Source organism: Triturus cristatus, chromosome 2_2, assembly GCF_964204655.1.
Source record: "Triturus cristatus chromosome 2_2, aTriCri1.1, whole genome shotgun sequence".
In the NCBI taxonomy this organism is placed as follows: Eukaryota; Metazoa; Chordata; class Amphibia; order Caudata; family Salamandridae; genus Triturus; species Triturus cristatus.
This window is the reverse complement of record NC_140582.1, coordinates 510,412,821-510,428,606: the sequence shown is the minus strand read 5'-3', so window position 1 is coordinate 510,428,606 and position 15,786 is coordinate 510,412,821.

The window sequence follows — 15,786 nt, the reverse complement described above, 5'->3', positions numbered from 1 at the left end:
ACCATATGGGAATGTGATAACGTTTCTGCATACTGGTGGCATGTCTCGAGGCAGATTTGGGGGGATCCCTGATGTTTCATGCACAGATAGCACTTCTGCATGATTTTTCAGAGCTGCCTACCTTGACGTCTCATATGAAGAGATGATTATCAACAGTGTTAGCTATGCCAATTTTTCTTTTATATATTTCATAAAAGGGGGATCTTATGAGCCTATGCCGGCCATTCACAGATGTGACGATTGAGAGAGGATAGCACCGACCCGTCATGAAGGGACTGATGAAGTTGGAGTTAATTATATAGGTTACAAATGTATCTTATGGACCCTACTAGAAGTTGGTACCACAAAACTTATCCATACCAGTGAAAGTATGGTTTTCACTTTCTAATTTCATTCAAAGAAGAGTGACTTATAGTTTCGGTCCTGAGGAATGACATGAACCCATTGGTCTATGTAGGCAGAAACATGTTGACCAGAAATATAGAATAGGGAAATATCCTGTCCCTGTTTCACTGAGCTTGTTTTTAACTCTATCCACTGGGGGTACCAGATTAAAGATTGTTTTTACCCACCAAGAGATAGTTTTAACTCACATGTAATTTTTGTTTGCACTTGTAGTATGGTTGACAAAAAAATAACCTGCTCCACTCCTACGGGAGAGTAGTAGCCCACACTGGGTACCTTGCGTTCCCAGTGTGAAGAGGGGACCCCATGATGAAGAATGTCATCCTTGAGTGGGTGAGGGTTCTCGTCTTAACACAGCAGTGCTTTCAAGTTCCTTGCTTTCTTTTTAAAAAAAAATTCTTTGTTCTCTTTCATTTGTACCATCCCCATATATTATATGAGATATATTGAGTGGAGTAGTACGTTGGGTGGTGATAAATACTCCAATTAGACCCTTTCTTGTGAGATACTACCCCAGCTCTTATCAGTTCCCTTTCCAAATTACTGTGTTAGTTCTCTTTTGTGTGGAACTTCTTTTTTTTGTTAACTTCCCCTGGATGCACGCATTTTCTATACTTCTACTAAAGCTGTTGACACTGTTTAAGCCCCATTCATTGTCAAGATAAGATCTCTTCACATGGAAAAGGCAGACAGCATGTGGAATGGTTGCTTTTTATTACTTAGTTGTGCAAAGCAGATGCATTAGCCTTAGAACGTTTGTGGCATTTCCTATTCATGCTTCAGTACCTTTCTTTGCACTTTGCATGCATTATCAGATTGATTTTTTCAACTTAATCTATTTGGTAATGATGATCAAATTCTAAATGTTGTAATAAACATTGCACGTTAAAAGTAAAGTTAATATACAAGAGGCATGCTATATTTTACTGCTAAACAGGCAGCCACAAGTGCAATTACCTTGCAGACAACAGGGTCATAATTTGAATGGTGCAGCAGGTGCAGTGGCACCAGGACCAAAATTTGTCAGAATGCCTCTAAACACCTAATATTGCTATATTTTACTACTATACAGGCAGTCACAATTGCAGTTACCTTGCAGTTGAAAGGGCTTGATTTAAATGTTGCAGCAGGTGCAGTGGCACTTGGGCCAAACGTTGTCATAACTCCACTAAACACAAAGTATTGCACATTGTACTACTAAACAGGCAGTCATGAGTGCAATTATCTAGGTAGGGCCATGATTTCAATAGTGCAGCAGGTGCAGTGGCACCAGGACTAAAAACCCCAGGCACCCTACTAAACATTGTTTATTGCTATATATCACAGCTAAACAGGCAGTCACAAGTGTAACTATGGTGCAACAGGTGCAGTAGCACCGGGCCCAAAAGTTGTCAGAACTTCTCTAAACACATGATATAGCTATATTTGACTACTAAACAGGCTGTCACAATTGCAGTTACCTTGCAGTTAAAAGGCACTTGATTTGAATGGTGCAGCAAGTGCAGTGGCACTCGGGGCAAAAGCTCTAGGGACTCCACTAAACCCAGATTATTGTAAAATGTTACTACTAAACAAGACAGTCACAAGTGCATTTATCTAACAGTCAATAGGGTCATAATTTGAATGCTGCAGCAGGTGCAGTGTCACCAGGACCAAAAGCTCTAGGCACATGGTACAAAAGTTGTCAGAACTCCTCTAAACACCTAATATTGCTATATTTTTCAACTAAACAGGCAGCCATAAGTGCAGTTATCTAGCAAGCACTAGGGTCATGACTTCAATAATGCAGCAGGTGCAGTGGCCCCTGGACCAAAAGCTCCAGGCACCCCACTTAACACCTAAAATGGCTTTATTTTACTACTAAACTGGCAGTCACATTGCAGTTAGCTTGCAGACAACAGGGTCGTGATTTGAATGGTGCAGCAGGTGCAGTGGCACTGGGCCCAACATTTGTCATGACAGCCTCTAAACACCTAATATTGCAATATTTTACTACTAAACAGGCAGACACAATTGCAGTTATCTTGCAGTTAAAAGGGGCTTGATTTGAATGATGCAGCAGGTGCAATAGCACCAGGGCCAAAAGCTGTAGTGACCCTACTAAATGCAGAATATTGTTAAACGTTACTACTAAATAGGCAGTCACAAGTGCAGTTTTCTAGCAGGCACTGACTAGGGCCATGAGTTCAATGGGGCTGCAGGTGCAGTGGCACCGGGGTCAAAAGTTGTCAGAACTCCTCTAAACACCATATAGTGCTATATTTGACTACTAAATAAGCAGTCACAAGTGTAGTTACCTTGCCGGCACTAGGGTCATGATTTCAGTGGTGCAGCAGGTGCAGTGGCACCAGGCTCAAAGTTCCAGGAACCCCACTAAACACCAAATATTGCAATATTGTACTACTAAACAGGCAGTCACAAGTTCAGTTATCTTGCAAGCAATAGGGGCATGAATTGAATGGTGCAGGTTTTTACCTGAGGTAAAAATGCGGACTCTGTTCTATCGGTCCAACACTGTCTATCTTCTATCTTTAAATGGTTGGCGGATGCACAGCTTAAGTGCAATGAAGAGAAGTCCGAGATTCTTCTATTTGGGAAATTTCCTTCTAACTACAGAGAACAGCTCTGGCCACCTGAGTTCCCCTTGCCCACCTCCACAGGGAAGCCTGTTAAAAATCTGGGGGTGTGGTTTGATGAGAGTCTCTCCTTTTTGACACACATTAAGAAGTTGGATTGTTGTTGTTTCGGCCTTCTCAAAACCCTTAGCCATTTTTTTCCTCTCCTTCCCCAGGCGGCGAGGGAAACAGTTACTTGTGCATTGATTCTGTCACGCCAATGCCCTCTATGCTGGTATTCCGGGCTACTTGTTGAACAAGCTCCAGGTGGTTCAAAATACGTCAGCCAGACTTTTATTGGTCATTTCGGCTAGGAACAGCGTTCACGATCAGAAATAAATCAAAGGTTAAAGTAGCGTTTAAGTTAGGTATGGTAATCAAATCTTACTTTACATTATAAAAAAACCTTAGAAATTCCCTGATAAAAACAAAGGTTAAAAAGGATGTTATATTTAGGTGAAAATATCAGTTAAAACATAGGGGCATATTTGTAAGCCCCTAGCACCAGAGGAACGTCACTTTCTTCGCTTTTCCTGTGGTGATAGGGACTTCGCCTTATTCACAAGGCATGTTAAACTGGATTAACGCAGCCTTGTGAAGACGGCCTCCTTTCATGCTACACTTAGCGTGAAAGGGGTGGGCAATGGGTGTTACTGTGGGCGTCCCACTGCAACACTCATTGATTTTGATGCTGGCCCATATTTACAAGGGTGGCGTAAATATGGGGCAGTGCCAAAATTAAGACCAGAGAAAACCTAGTCTTAACATGGCATAACATGGCATTTCTCCTTGTTTTTGCTATGTCTATGAGTGCTGCATTGTGCAGCACGCATAGAAACAGCAAAACACCATGAAAGATTGTTTATGTGCAGGAAGGTGTCCCTTCCTGCACATAAAAAATTATTTAAAAAAATGACAAGTTGCATCTTCTATGTGTGCTGTGATCTTTCCCTGCAGCGCAAGCACCTTTGCACAATGGTGCAAGAGTGCCTGTGTTGGTGCTAGGCAGCTACATTTAGCGCCAGTGCAAAGTGAAAAGAAGGGGTGCACTGTATTCTCATGAATACCGCACATCCCTTTAGTTTGGAAACTGTTGGAATGCAGCGTTGGAATGTAACGCCACGCTCTCACAGTTTCCTAGTAAATATGCCCCATAATGTTTTAAAGAAAAAAACATGGACATTCGCCAGTTATAGTCATTATAAGTATCTATAACTCATGACCTTAAGTAACTAAAATGTGTGCCTCCTGCCATGCACACTCTTGCCATCAGTGCTGTCATTTAAGATGTTGCTGTCATGTTATCAATGATGTCATAGAACTTGTCATGAAATATGTAATATGGTAAGCAGTTAGGAGTGCATGGGGAGGTCATAAGTTATTAAATTTTCCCTGGGTGCTCAATTAGGGCTCCCACAATATAAAGAATCTTTGAGGGCCACAAGGTGGCAGCCCCAGGGCCCCCACAGCACCTGATGGCTCCCCTGGTAGGAGGAGTTGGACACTTTTTATTTTGTGGTGGGTGCCCACTGAGGGCATCAACATGCCTTAAGCTAGTTGTGGGCCGGATGAGGAGGCCCAAGGCTCCTGCAGCCCCTGCTGGCTCCCCAGCCAGCACCCAATGTCGGTGCTGGCAGGAGCTGGCCAAATGGCTAAAATAAGTATATGCCAACTTTTGTACCGCTTTGTTCGCCATAAGTTGGCAGGGTATGCTCAGACGTGAGTCCCTTGCTCACTTTGCCACTGGATTCAAGCAAGCCTGGCTGAAGACGGCTGAAATGCCAGAAACCGGTCCTGGGAAGCTTGTTTCCGGTCCAGGAAAGGCATGGCTTGGCAGTTCGGGCTGGACTGTTCCCATGAGGCACAGGGTTAGACTGATTTGCATATGGCCATGTCTGAACAGGGGTGGCAGAGTGGGCTAAAGAACGGTGATGGATCAAACCCAGATCTGTTGACTGGGTGTGAGTGTTTGATTGGTTCTGATGCTCCGTCCATCACCACCCCCTTTTGTACCGCTTTGTTCGCCATAAGTTGGCAGGGTATGCTCAGACGTGAGTCCCTTGCTCACTTTGCCACTGGATTCAAGCAAGCCTGGCTGAAGACGGCTGAAATGCCAGAAACCGGTCCTGGGAAGCTTGTTTCCGGTCCAGGAAAGGCATGGCTTGGCAGTTCGGGCTGGACTGTTCCCATGAGGCACAGGGTCAGACTGATTTGCATATGGCCATGTCTGAACAGGGGTGGCAGAGTGGGCTAAAGAACGGTGATGGATCAAACCCAGATCTGTTGACTGGGTGTGAGTGTTTGATTGGTTCTGATGCTCCGTCCATCACCACCCCCTTTTGTACCGCTTTGTTCGCCATAAGTTGGCAGGGTATGCTCAGACGTGAGTCCCTTGCTCACTTTGCCACTGGATTCAAGCAAGCCTGGCTGAAGACGGCTGAAATGCCAGAAACCGGTCCTGGGAAGCTTGTTTCCGGTCCAGGAAAGGCATGGCTTGGCAGTTCGGGCTGGACTGTTCCCATGAGGCACAGGGTCAGACTGATTTGCATATGGCCATGTCTGAACAGGGGTGGCAGAGTGGGCTAAAGAACGGTGATGGATCAAACCCAGATCTGTTGACTGGGTGTGAGTGTTTGATTGGTTCTGATGCTCCGTCCATCACCACCCCCCTTTGTACCGCTTTGTTCGCCATAAGTTGGCAGGGTATGCTCAGACGTGAGTCCCTTGCTCACTTTGCCACTGGATTCAAGCAAGCCTGGCTGAAGACGGCTGAAATGCCAGAAACCGGTCCTGGGAAGCTTGTTTCCGGTCCAGGAAAGGCATGGCTTGGCAGTTCGGGCTGGACTGTTCCCATGAGGCACAGGGTCAGACTGATTTGCATATGGCCATGTCTGAACAGGGGTGGCAGAGTGGGCTAAAGAACGGTGATGGATCAAACCCAGATCTGTTGACTGGGTGTGAGTGTTTGATTGGTTCTGATGCTCCGTCCATCACCACCCCCTTTTGTACAACTTTCTAAAAGTGGCATTTTCTAAAATGGAATTTAAAATCCAACCTCACAATAAGTTGTGATTTTGAATTATGAGTTTAGTTATACTAAACTTGAAAAGTCTATCTCTTCACAATTGGGAGTACACTTAAAAGATGTAATAAGGTAATCTCAATGTTATCCTATGGTAGAGATAGGCCTCGCAGTAGTGAAAAACACAGTTGGAGCTTTTCACTACCAAGAAATGTAAAGTTTTAAAGTACATATCCTGCCTATCAAAAACCGAACACAGCGCCCTGTGGGTTATACAGGACCTACCTTAAGGGTGACTTATATCTATAAAAAGGAAAAACTTAGGCCTGGCAAGAGAGTTTACTCGCCAGGTTGACATGGCAGTGTGAAACTGCACACACAGGCTCTGCAGTGGCAGGCCTGAGAAGTGGTTAAGGGGCTACATATGTGGGTGGCAGAATCAGTGCTGCAGGCCCACTACAGCATTTAATTTACAGGACCTGGGTACATGTAGTACACTTTACTAGGGACTTAAAAGTAAATTAAATATGCCAATTCAGGATGAACCAATACTACCATGTGTCAAAAAGTTAAGGGAAGATCACCCTAGGGTTGTCAGGTCTAACAATGCTTATCTAACAGTTCCAATTTTGGAACCACATCAGAAATTCCTTCAATTCAAATAGGGTGGAAGGATATGAAAGTTTGTTGTCTTCCTTTTGGTCTTTCATCTGCCCTGTGGTGTTTCACAAAGGTTCTACGTCCATGGTTGTAATTTCTGCTGGAACAAGGTGTTTGGTTGATTATATATCTAGACAATATTCTGATTATAGAGAAAGAAAAATCTGAGTAAATGACTATACTAATATGGCAGTGAACTTACTAGAAAGTTTAAGGTTTGTGGTGAACAGAAAGAAGTCTTGTGTGATTCCAAAACAGGAAGCACTGTTTCTAGGATTCTTGATGAATACAGTAGATGGAATATTGAGGTTTCTGAGGGAAAAACTACAGAGAATAAGGAAGGAGGTTTGGAGGATGTTGCATCTATATCGGATTTCTCTGAGGGTGTGGCGTGTGTGGTTGGTCTTTGTCTTTCACGATCTAAGCTATTTTTCCAGGAACTTTTTATTATCAGGCATTACAGAGGCTAAAGGCGATGCATGTAAGAGGTGGTTTGAGATATTCAGAGGAGATTGTTATTTCAAAGTAAGCAAGAGAGGAGCTAAGGTGGTGGTTGTTGAATATGGAAGCTTGAAATGGGAGAGCGATTTTCAGAGAGAATCCAGAGTTGGTAATAGAGTTGGATGCAAGCTTAGATGGTTGGGTTGCACGGTGAGGTGCAGTTTCAGCAGGCGGTTGTTGGACAGAAGAGGAGAAAAAGATGCACATAAATTGTCAGGAATTACTAGCAGGTTCTTTTGCAATAAAATGTTTTACGAAGGACTAGGTGAAACGTTTGGTGCTCTTATGAATGAAAAATGTCTATGCAGTAAGGTATATGAACAAGCTGGAGGGTCTGAGATCAAAGGATCTGGCAGATCTAGTGAAGTATTTTGGGAATATTGCCTTAAAAGGAAAAGAAAGAAAAAGGAGGTGGCGGATTGGTTTTCACGGAATTGCAAGGATGCCAGAGGTTGAACAGGGCAGTTTCTTACGATAATAGAAAATCTGGGAACCATTCGGGGTGGATCTGTTTGCAAACAGGCTGGATGCACAGGGGAACAGGTTTTTCAGTTGAGGAATTGTCTTTAAGAGATTTATGGCTGAAATGACAATTTTGTTGTGTTTGATTTCATTTAGGAGGGTATCAGATGTACGGGCCCTTGATGTGACAAGTAGGATGTTTTCCTCTGAGGGTGTATGCTGTTATTTGGCAAAGAGAACAAAAACAAACTCTTTTTCAATATTTTATCCCTTTTTCAATGAAAATGTGAATTTGTGTGCAGTGCAGTGTGTAAAAGACTATGAGAAGAGAGCACCTGTTGTCAGATCGCAGTGAGTGACTCAGTTGCATATTTCTTTCAGGAAACCATATAAGGCGATGTCTTCTTCAGCAGTTGCTAGATGGGTGAAAGAGGTGATGAGTAGAGCGGGTGTTGTTGTGAGTATATTTGGAGCTCATTCAGTGAGAGGGGCGGCTGCATCTAAGGCCTTTATGATGGAAAGTGCATTGCAAGATATTTTTAGATGTACAGATTGGTCCAATGATGTGACTTTTAGAAGATTTTACTTTAAAACTGTTGAGAATGCAGCATGTGGTTTATTAGAAAGGTTTTAAACTTGCATAATGTGTGCCTCTGGGTCTTGCCATAAAATGAAGATTTTCCTCAGCCTGGTGGACAGAAAATCTGTATTTTATTAAAGACACGGAGGCTAATATTATCCCTCCCATTAACCCAACCCTGAACTCATTGTTATTTGTTTAACTTGTAGCTCAAGGGCAAGCTTAATTGATGAAGAAGCTTTATGTTAAGAAGATGGAGTTGTTGAGCCATCAGGAGCAATTAACAAGAATTTTGATTGGGTTTTGGAGAAATTTCTTTATCAAAGACTGTTCTAAAATGTAAAATATTTTGTTTCGCATATTGCAATTAGCTAAAAAAGAAAGAGGAGGGTTAGGTGTTCTGTGCTTCTATAATGTTGGAATTCTTGTGTTCTAGGCTCTTTAAAGGAGCTGCTGTGAGTAGTAGCAATAAAGTAGGTTGATTAATATTAGCCTCCGTGTCTTAAAAAAATACAGATTTCCTAACCACCAGGCTGAGGAAAATCTACATTTTCCCATAGTAAAATAAATGGGGAAAACACATTATGGGACCCCCCCTTTTTACCCAGCTCCACCTTTACGGATCACCCTAAAACATTCCAGTTTGGAACTCAGGTGGACAAACATTTAAAAAAAAATGTTTCATAAGAATACATCATATACAGATATATAATATATATGTGTGTATACACATATATACTTGCATATTACATATGTATATTACATATATACATATTATTTGTATGTTTATACATATTTATATATCTATATATATGTATATATATCAATATATACATATATATATAAACATATATAATTATATGTATTCACTGAAAAACCATAGGTTGAAGAGACATTATTGTTAGGTGAAAATGTCAGTTTAAATGTAAATTTTTTAACTTAAAAATATATTGAAATTCACCAGTTGTTGTTATCTGAAGTAACAATAACTCAGGCCCTAGCACTGTACAGTTTTTGTCATTAATGAGGCCATTTCAGATGTCATCAGTGATGTTATTAATTATGTCACAGAACTTGTCACACGTGATGTAATAAAGGAGTTCATATGCAGTGCATGGCCAAGGCATGAATTTTAGTTAATACAGTTAAAAATACCTGGTGACATTCAGTGTTAGTGGAGTTTAAAATATTATGATTACATTGACATGGTCACCTAACTATAATGTCACTTTAACTTTTGTTTTTTCAATTAATTTATAAGGTTCTTTTTTTACTATAAATAAAGATATTATTCCCATACCTTTCTACAACGTCACATTATCCTTTGTTTTTTTCAGTGAACGTCTAGTATTTTTTGTAACATAAAATGAGATTTTACTACCATATGTATCTAACTATACCAAACCCCTGCAGGGGGCAACCTCTGCTGGCATGCGGCAAAGCCCTGTGCCCAACCCCTCATGGGCAGGCAATCCCGGCCACACACAGCTGTCAGCTGAGTACAGCATGGAGTTGGTGCTTAAACGCCCATACGCTGCCAACCCACCACAGATACCCTGGTGTCCGGTTTAAAAAAAAATTGTTTTAATTTCACTGGACTCTCTCAAGAGCCAGTGTGCTTCTTGTGTTCCTGAAAGGCTCTCTCAGGAGCACAGCGGGCTGCACTGGCTCTCATGAGAGTACCACAGGATTGCAGAACCACAGATTATTTTGTAATTTGGGCCCGGGGAGAGGGTCTTTTTGGGAAGCCCCTAAAAGGTCCAGAGGTTCAGGCTACCCCTAGCCTGTGCTCTTATATATTTTTTCCATTTTCAGGAAATGGGGTGCTTTCATGATGAAGTATATATACATATATATGAGATTCATCTTTACTGCAACAACGTCACTTTGGCTTAATTCACCTTTCTTTACTTTTGTTTCCATAAAGAGTTGGAGGTGGAGATGGTGGTCTGTACGGATGCCCTGAATCTGTCTCTATTCCTACCAAAGGTAATGAGTTTGACAAGCTGTTGGGGCAGCAGACATACCATGCATTGTGGAGCCGGTTAGTTCTGAAACCGCTGCAAGGTAAGGAGGGGCGAAGTGGAGGTTATATTACTGTATGTTGATCAAATTGTACACTTGATGGCACACTTAATACTACAAGACCGCCTCACAGGAAGGGAGAGAGGGTGTGATGGGACAAGAAGGTATATAGCACAATTAGTATCCATGGTACTGCTACACAATAATGCTGGTGTTCCTACTGGAAACACACCTGACAGGTATGAACTGTTAGTTCATAGGGAGAGAGAAATACATGGTGATGAGCCACCCTGGATTCACGACTGGATCCAGAGCTGTAGTGATCTTACTAAGGAGACCAAATAACTTTTATCCCTCCTAAATACAGAAAGACGTGAGTGGGAGGTATACAGCGGTGCTAGGGGACTGGGAGGGTGAAATTATATTGCTGGTGAATGTCTATGCCACACCCGGCCTGCAAAAGGATACTTTACAAATGTGAACCTAGCCACTGACTGACCTACTGCAGGCATTGACAGTGTTTGGGAGCAACTCTAATATGATTATGAGCCCACACCTAGACAGGCTTCGCTGCTGCAGGTGCCACCTACCCACTCTAGGAAACTAGAAGGTTTTATATAAGAGATGTGGCTGGGAGATGTATGGAGATTGCTACTCTCTTATTGACTCCCAATCACTCTGGGCCCGATTCACAGAACTAACTTAAGACAAAATCCGAAACGTACTACCATTTTGGTATTCACAGAAGGAACTTACTCATTTTGGTATTCACAGAAGGCACTGTGAATACCAAAATGAGTAAGTGCCTTCTGTGAAGACCAAAATGGTAGTAAGTTTCGGATTTTGTCTTAAGCTAGTTCTGTGAATCAGGCCCATATTGACTATTACTTTACACCGTGCTCATCCCTATGTCAATTTATCAAAGCAGAATACATGACATGGGACAGTGATCACTCCCCACTTCTGATGATGTTATGTACACAAAAAAGATGTGCTACTGAGGAATAGAGAATGGCATCATGGCAACTGACAATTCTTCAGTGGTTAAGTGCCTTAGCGAAGTTACAGAGAAATACTTTGCAGAGGACACAGAGACAGAAGACGATGTAGACACAGTGAGAGGCTTTTAAAAACATATTAAGATGAGAAAAAATTTCAGGAGAAGTGGGCCATATATGAGAGAAGGACCCGCAGATCATGGAGTTAGATCTGGAACTCCAACATTTAGAAAGAGAATTGTGACCCACAGAAGGGAAGAAGATTTATACTGGCAAAAACGAGGAATATTGTAATACACTAACTAACAATGTTAAAGCAGAAACGGTTGTATGAGATGGGCAATAAGTAAGGAAAACTGTTGGCCTGGCTGAATTGCTGGGAAAAGCAACAAAGACACACTAGGGAAATAATAACCCCAGATGCCCAATTGACACAAATAATGCTTTCAACTCCATAGAAAGGCCATTCATCCTTTCTATTCTAAAGAACATGAGATTGAGGCATAGATTTATATCTTGGAAACTACTTCTCTCTACAGAACCTATGGTGAAAGTGAAGGCAAATGGAACACTTTTGTGGGTATTCGCTATAAGGGGAGGTGCATGGCATGGGTTTCCCCTGTTGTCTATGATATTTCATTGACCTTATGGCAGTATGGATATGTATAGATGCACAACTATGGGGATGGTCCTGGGAGGGAGGGTGAGATGAGTGAAAATTCCTTTACACCAATGACATGTTGTTGTACCTAGCATACCCTGAGACATCTCTAATCAGTGTGAGGGAGCTATTCATAGTATATCAGAAATACACCGGACAAAGTATTAACTCGGAAAGATCCAATGGGAGGATCCAATTTGAGTATGACTACCAGATGGGAAATTGCCACAGCCGATTAACGTGGAGATTCCTCATTTAGAATACCTGTGTCTGTGGGTTTCAGGAGATGATAAAACACCCTATGATGAGAACTTAACCCCATAAATGCACAAGCTAGAGTTAGATGTAGCACATTGGCACCATCTGCCAATCTCTATTCTTGGGAGAGCTGAAGATGATTCCATGACTAAGATTCAGGTATATATTACAAAATAGCCCATATGGGATAAAAAGCTGCTTCTTTACAAAAGTAGACCAACTGTTGATGACGCTTCTCTGGAAGGGGAAACGATCCAAATACCGTTGAGTACACTGCAACGATCAATGTATGAAGGAGGAATATCACTCCCAAATGTTTGGAAATACTATGAAGGAGTCCAGTGGCCGCATTATGGAAGTGCCCCAACGGCTCAACAGGTGTTTGCGCCTGCTTTGCTCGCCCCTGGGGCACTTTGGTTTTACAGAAGGGGCTGCAGACACTTGTGCATCCCCTTCTGTAATACTGAAAGTGCTGGCGCACATACAGCACTAGCGCGTCCTCAAGAGGGCATTCCCACATTTGCATGGGGGAATGGCCCCATGCAAATGAGGGAATCACTTTGCCTCTGCACCCTCGCCGTATTACGGACACAGAGGCACAGAAGCAATCAGGAGGCACACTGACAGTGCGCCACATTAAAGGTGGCACACTGTTAGTGTGCCCCCAGATAGCAGGACTCTGGAGGGAGGAAAGGGGGTCTCATTGACCCCCAGACATCCGCTTGCAGGCATGTGCAGTAACTCACTGCACCGACTTGCAAGGGGATCTCTAATCCCCCTTCAAAATGCTGGCGGGTTGCCGCCTGCACTGTGAAAACATGGAGCGGCTTCAAAGCAGCTGCTCTGTTTTTCACAGGAATGAGCTGTCTCCAGGTCAGCACAAGTTCGCAGCTGCCCTGGGGCAGTGCATTCATGCTAATACAGTGCATTTTCATAGTTTAAGCTGGGTGCATCTTTTAAAAGGTGTGCCTGGCGCAAATAATGAAAATGCGCTGTATGTATAATACTGCCAAAGGTCTGCAAAGGTAATGATTGGGCCTATTCCTCTTTGGAGGATCCGGTATAGACTGGACAGATTCATGCTGGAATGGAAGGGATACATGCATGTTCTATATAATGAGGAAAGAAGCAAGACATACTTACCACTGCCTCTAACATAGGTATCCTCCGATGGCACACACTTAATCAGAGAAATGGGGTGGGATAACAGACTAGCTCTCAAGACTCCTTTGTGGAGGGTACACAGTTGAAGGCAGTGACAGAGCTTCTGAGATTTAAGAAATGGGATGCTATTGCATGTTAAATACCTGCAGTTACAATATGCTCTGTAATCTAAAATAGGCATAGACGAGGAGACAAAGAGGACATTTCAGGGGAGAGGAGATCATTAGATAGATGACTTGCTAGTAAAGCCATATCACTCACGTATAGCATGCTAATTGGAAAAACACAAAAGAAGCTACAGAAGCTGAGGGAACAAGCATTTGCAATTCAATGGGTCTTGCATTCACACAAGTTTGAGCTATTGGCATTGTAAATGACAATGCCTTTTCTTTATGTTTTGAGTTTTAAAACATAAATAAAAGGCATTGTCGTTTGCAATACTAATAGCTTAAACTTTTGCAAGTGTGGGACCTATTGCATTGCAATAAAGGGCCTTCTCGACCGCTTGTTAGGTTGTAAATATCAGGGGAAGAGACCAGCCTGTGACGTCTTCAAATTAGTGATAAATAGTGCAGTGAAGATGTGTAAGTGTTGTAAATTGCACAGACACAAAGTGTGAAGTAAGAGTTACTTATGTTCCGAACTATAAACACTAACAAAGCACTCCAACACCTTTCACTCTGTGATTACTCTGTCGCAGCACAGGAGGAAGAGCGGAAGAGGGGCTATTTCATGACCTCTCCATGATTTGAGTGTGCAGTGTGGCATTGGGCAATGTCCTTCCTATCTTTGGCCTAATAAAAAACACTCCAGCTGTAGTAGGGCCCTGGTTTCACCTCCTGGTGCAGGGTGGACTGCGCTTTATGGCAGACATGAATGGAGGGAGGGATGGTCTTGGCTGCAGCTACGGCCTCTGACAGTGCCACTGCTATTACTAGTGAGCGAGAGGCGGTGAAGTGGTAGGATTTGGTATTGGTGGCGTTATTGGTATCAATGGTGGTGGTATTGGTGGTGGTGGTATTGGTGGTGGTGGTATTGGTAGTGCTGGTATTGGTGGTATTGTTGGTGGTGGTATTGGTGGTGTATTGCATTTGTCCTGCTTCCTCCCTGACCCTCTCTAACCATCTGTCACTCTCCTTCACTCACCTTTGTTCCGTTCGCTCTATGACCCACTCTCACCACCTGCCAATCTCCTGTCACTCATTATTATTGGCCTGTGTCAAAGCTGGATGCCTCTTAAATTGCACTAGAATTTGTAAAGCCAACTGTGCCATACAGCTCTATTTTCAGTGTGTTTTATACTCCCAAGATGGCCTCCATATTGTGAGACAGATCGTGGCATGAGACAATGAAGCATAATGCGACACAAGAGCCGTTTTAGGTGTGCATTTTATGCTTCCGAAATGCCCACTATGTTGTGTAACATATTGCAGTGTGAGGGAACCTGGTTGTTATGTTGGAAGTAGGAAAAATACACTTCCAGCTAGGAAACCATTTTACTAATAACCTCTTAGTGAGATAAATACAGAACTGTCAATATTCATATGAGGTGTCTGTACTATAACACTGTGTTGGCCTGACAGCACCTGTTGCAGCCGTCCACACCACCATGCCTGGAGTTACCAGGGTATTTAACACCCCAGGGATTCCTACCAGGTCTCCCAGGAGGTGGTTCTGTGGGGCATGTCACATTGACAGCGTGCAATGCTGTGCAGGCGTGCAGCCTACCACCTGGGATTACACCAGCCATTAAAGCCCTGCTTTCTTGTTATTGCCCGTGCCCCCAGGTTACTTATTTCTTTTGGATATTATTGAATGATGCATGTTCTGCTGAGCACAAAGACGAAAATGTAAACAGATGTGCTTAAGAAGGCATTAACATGATTAGTAACAGGGGTAAAATAACCACAGCACTGAGATAATTATTGAGCTAGCTATATCTAATAAACTGTGTAACTGCCCTGTGCTCAAACTAGCCTGGGGGTAAATCAAACAGATGTTTATGATTTCAGAAGGCTCGGAAGCCACAAGGAACGTTTCACGCTTGTGGAACAGAAACCCTCTTCATCAGGTCAATGACTACAGCGAAACATTATTTAATTCTGATGTAGTAAACAGTATCTGACGGCATGTGCAACATTTTTAATTCTAACGGTGTCATGACTAATAATTTTTCTTAAATGTTTTCTAATATATAGTGCTAGGAGGTTCGGGCAGCACCACTTCACAAACCGGTCTGTTTTGAAAACGTGGTCAATAAACTCTTTGGCCAGGGTGCTACGCGCTCTGATTGAATAATACAATCCATAATACGCTGACTCGACACACATGATGGAAAACTGCTAACAATCGGGTGCTTCACGCATTACGTTACCCTAGTGTGAATCACAGCATGAATCTGCTATCTGCTGCAGATCCCAGTTCACCAGTCACAG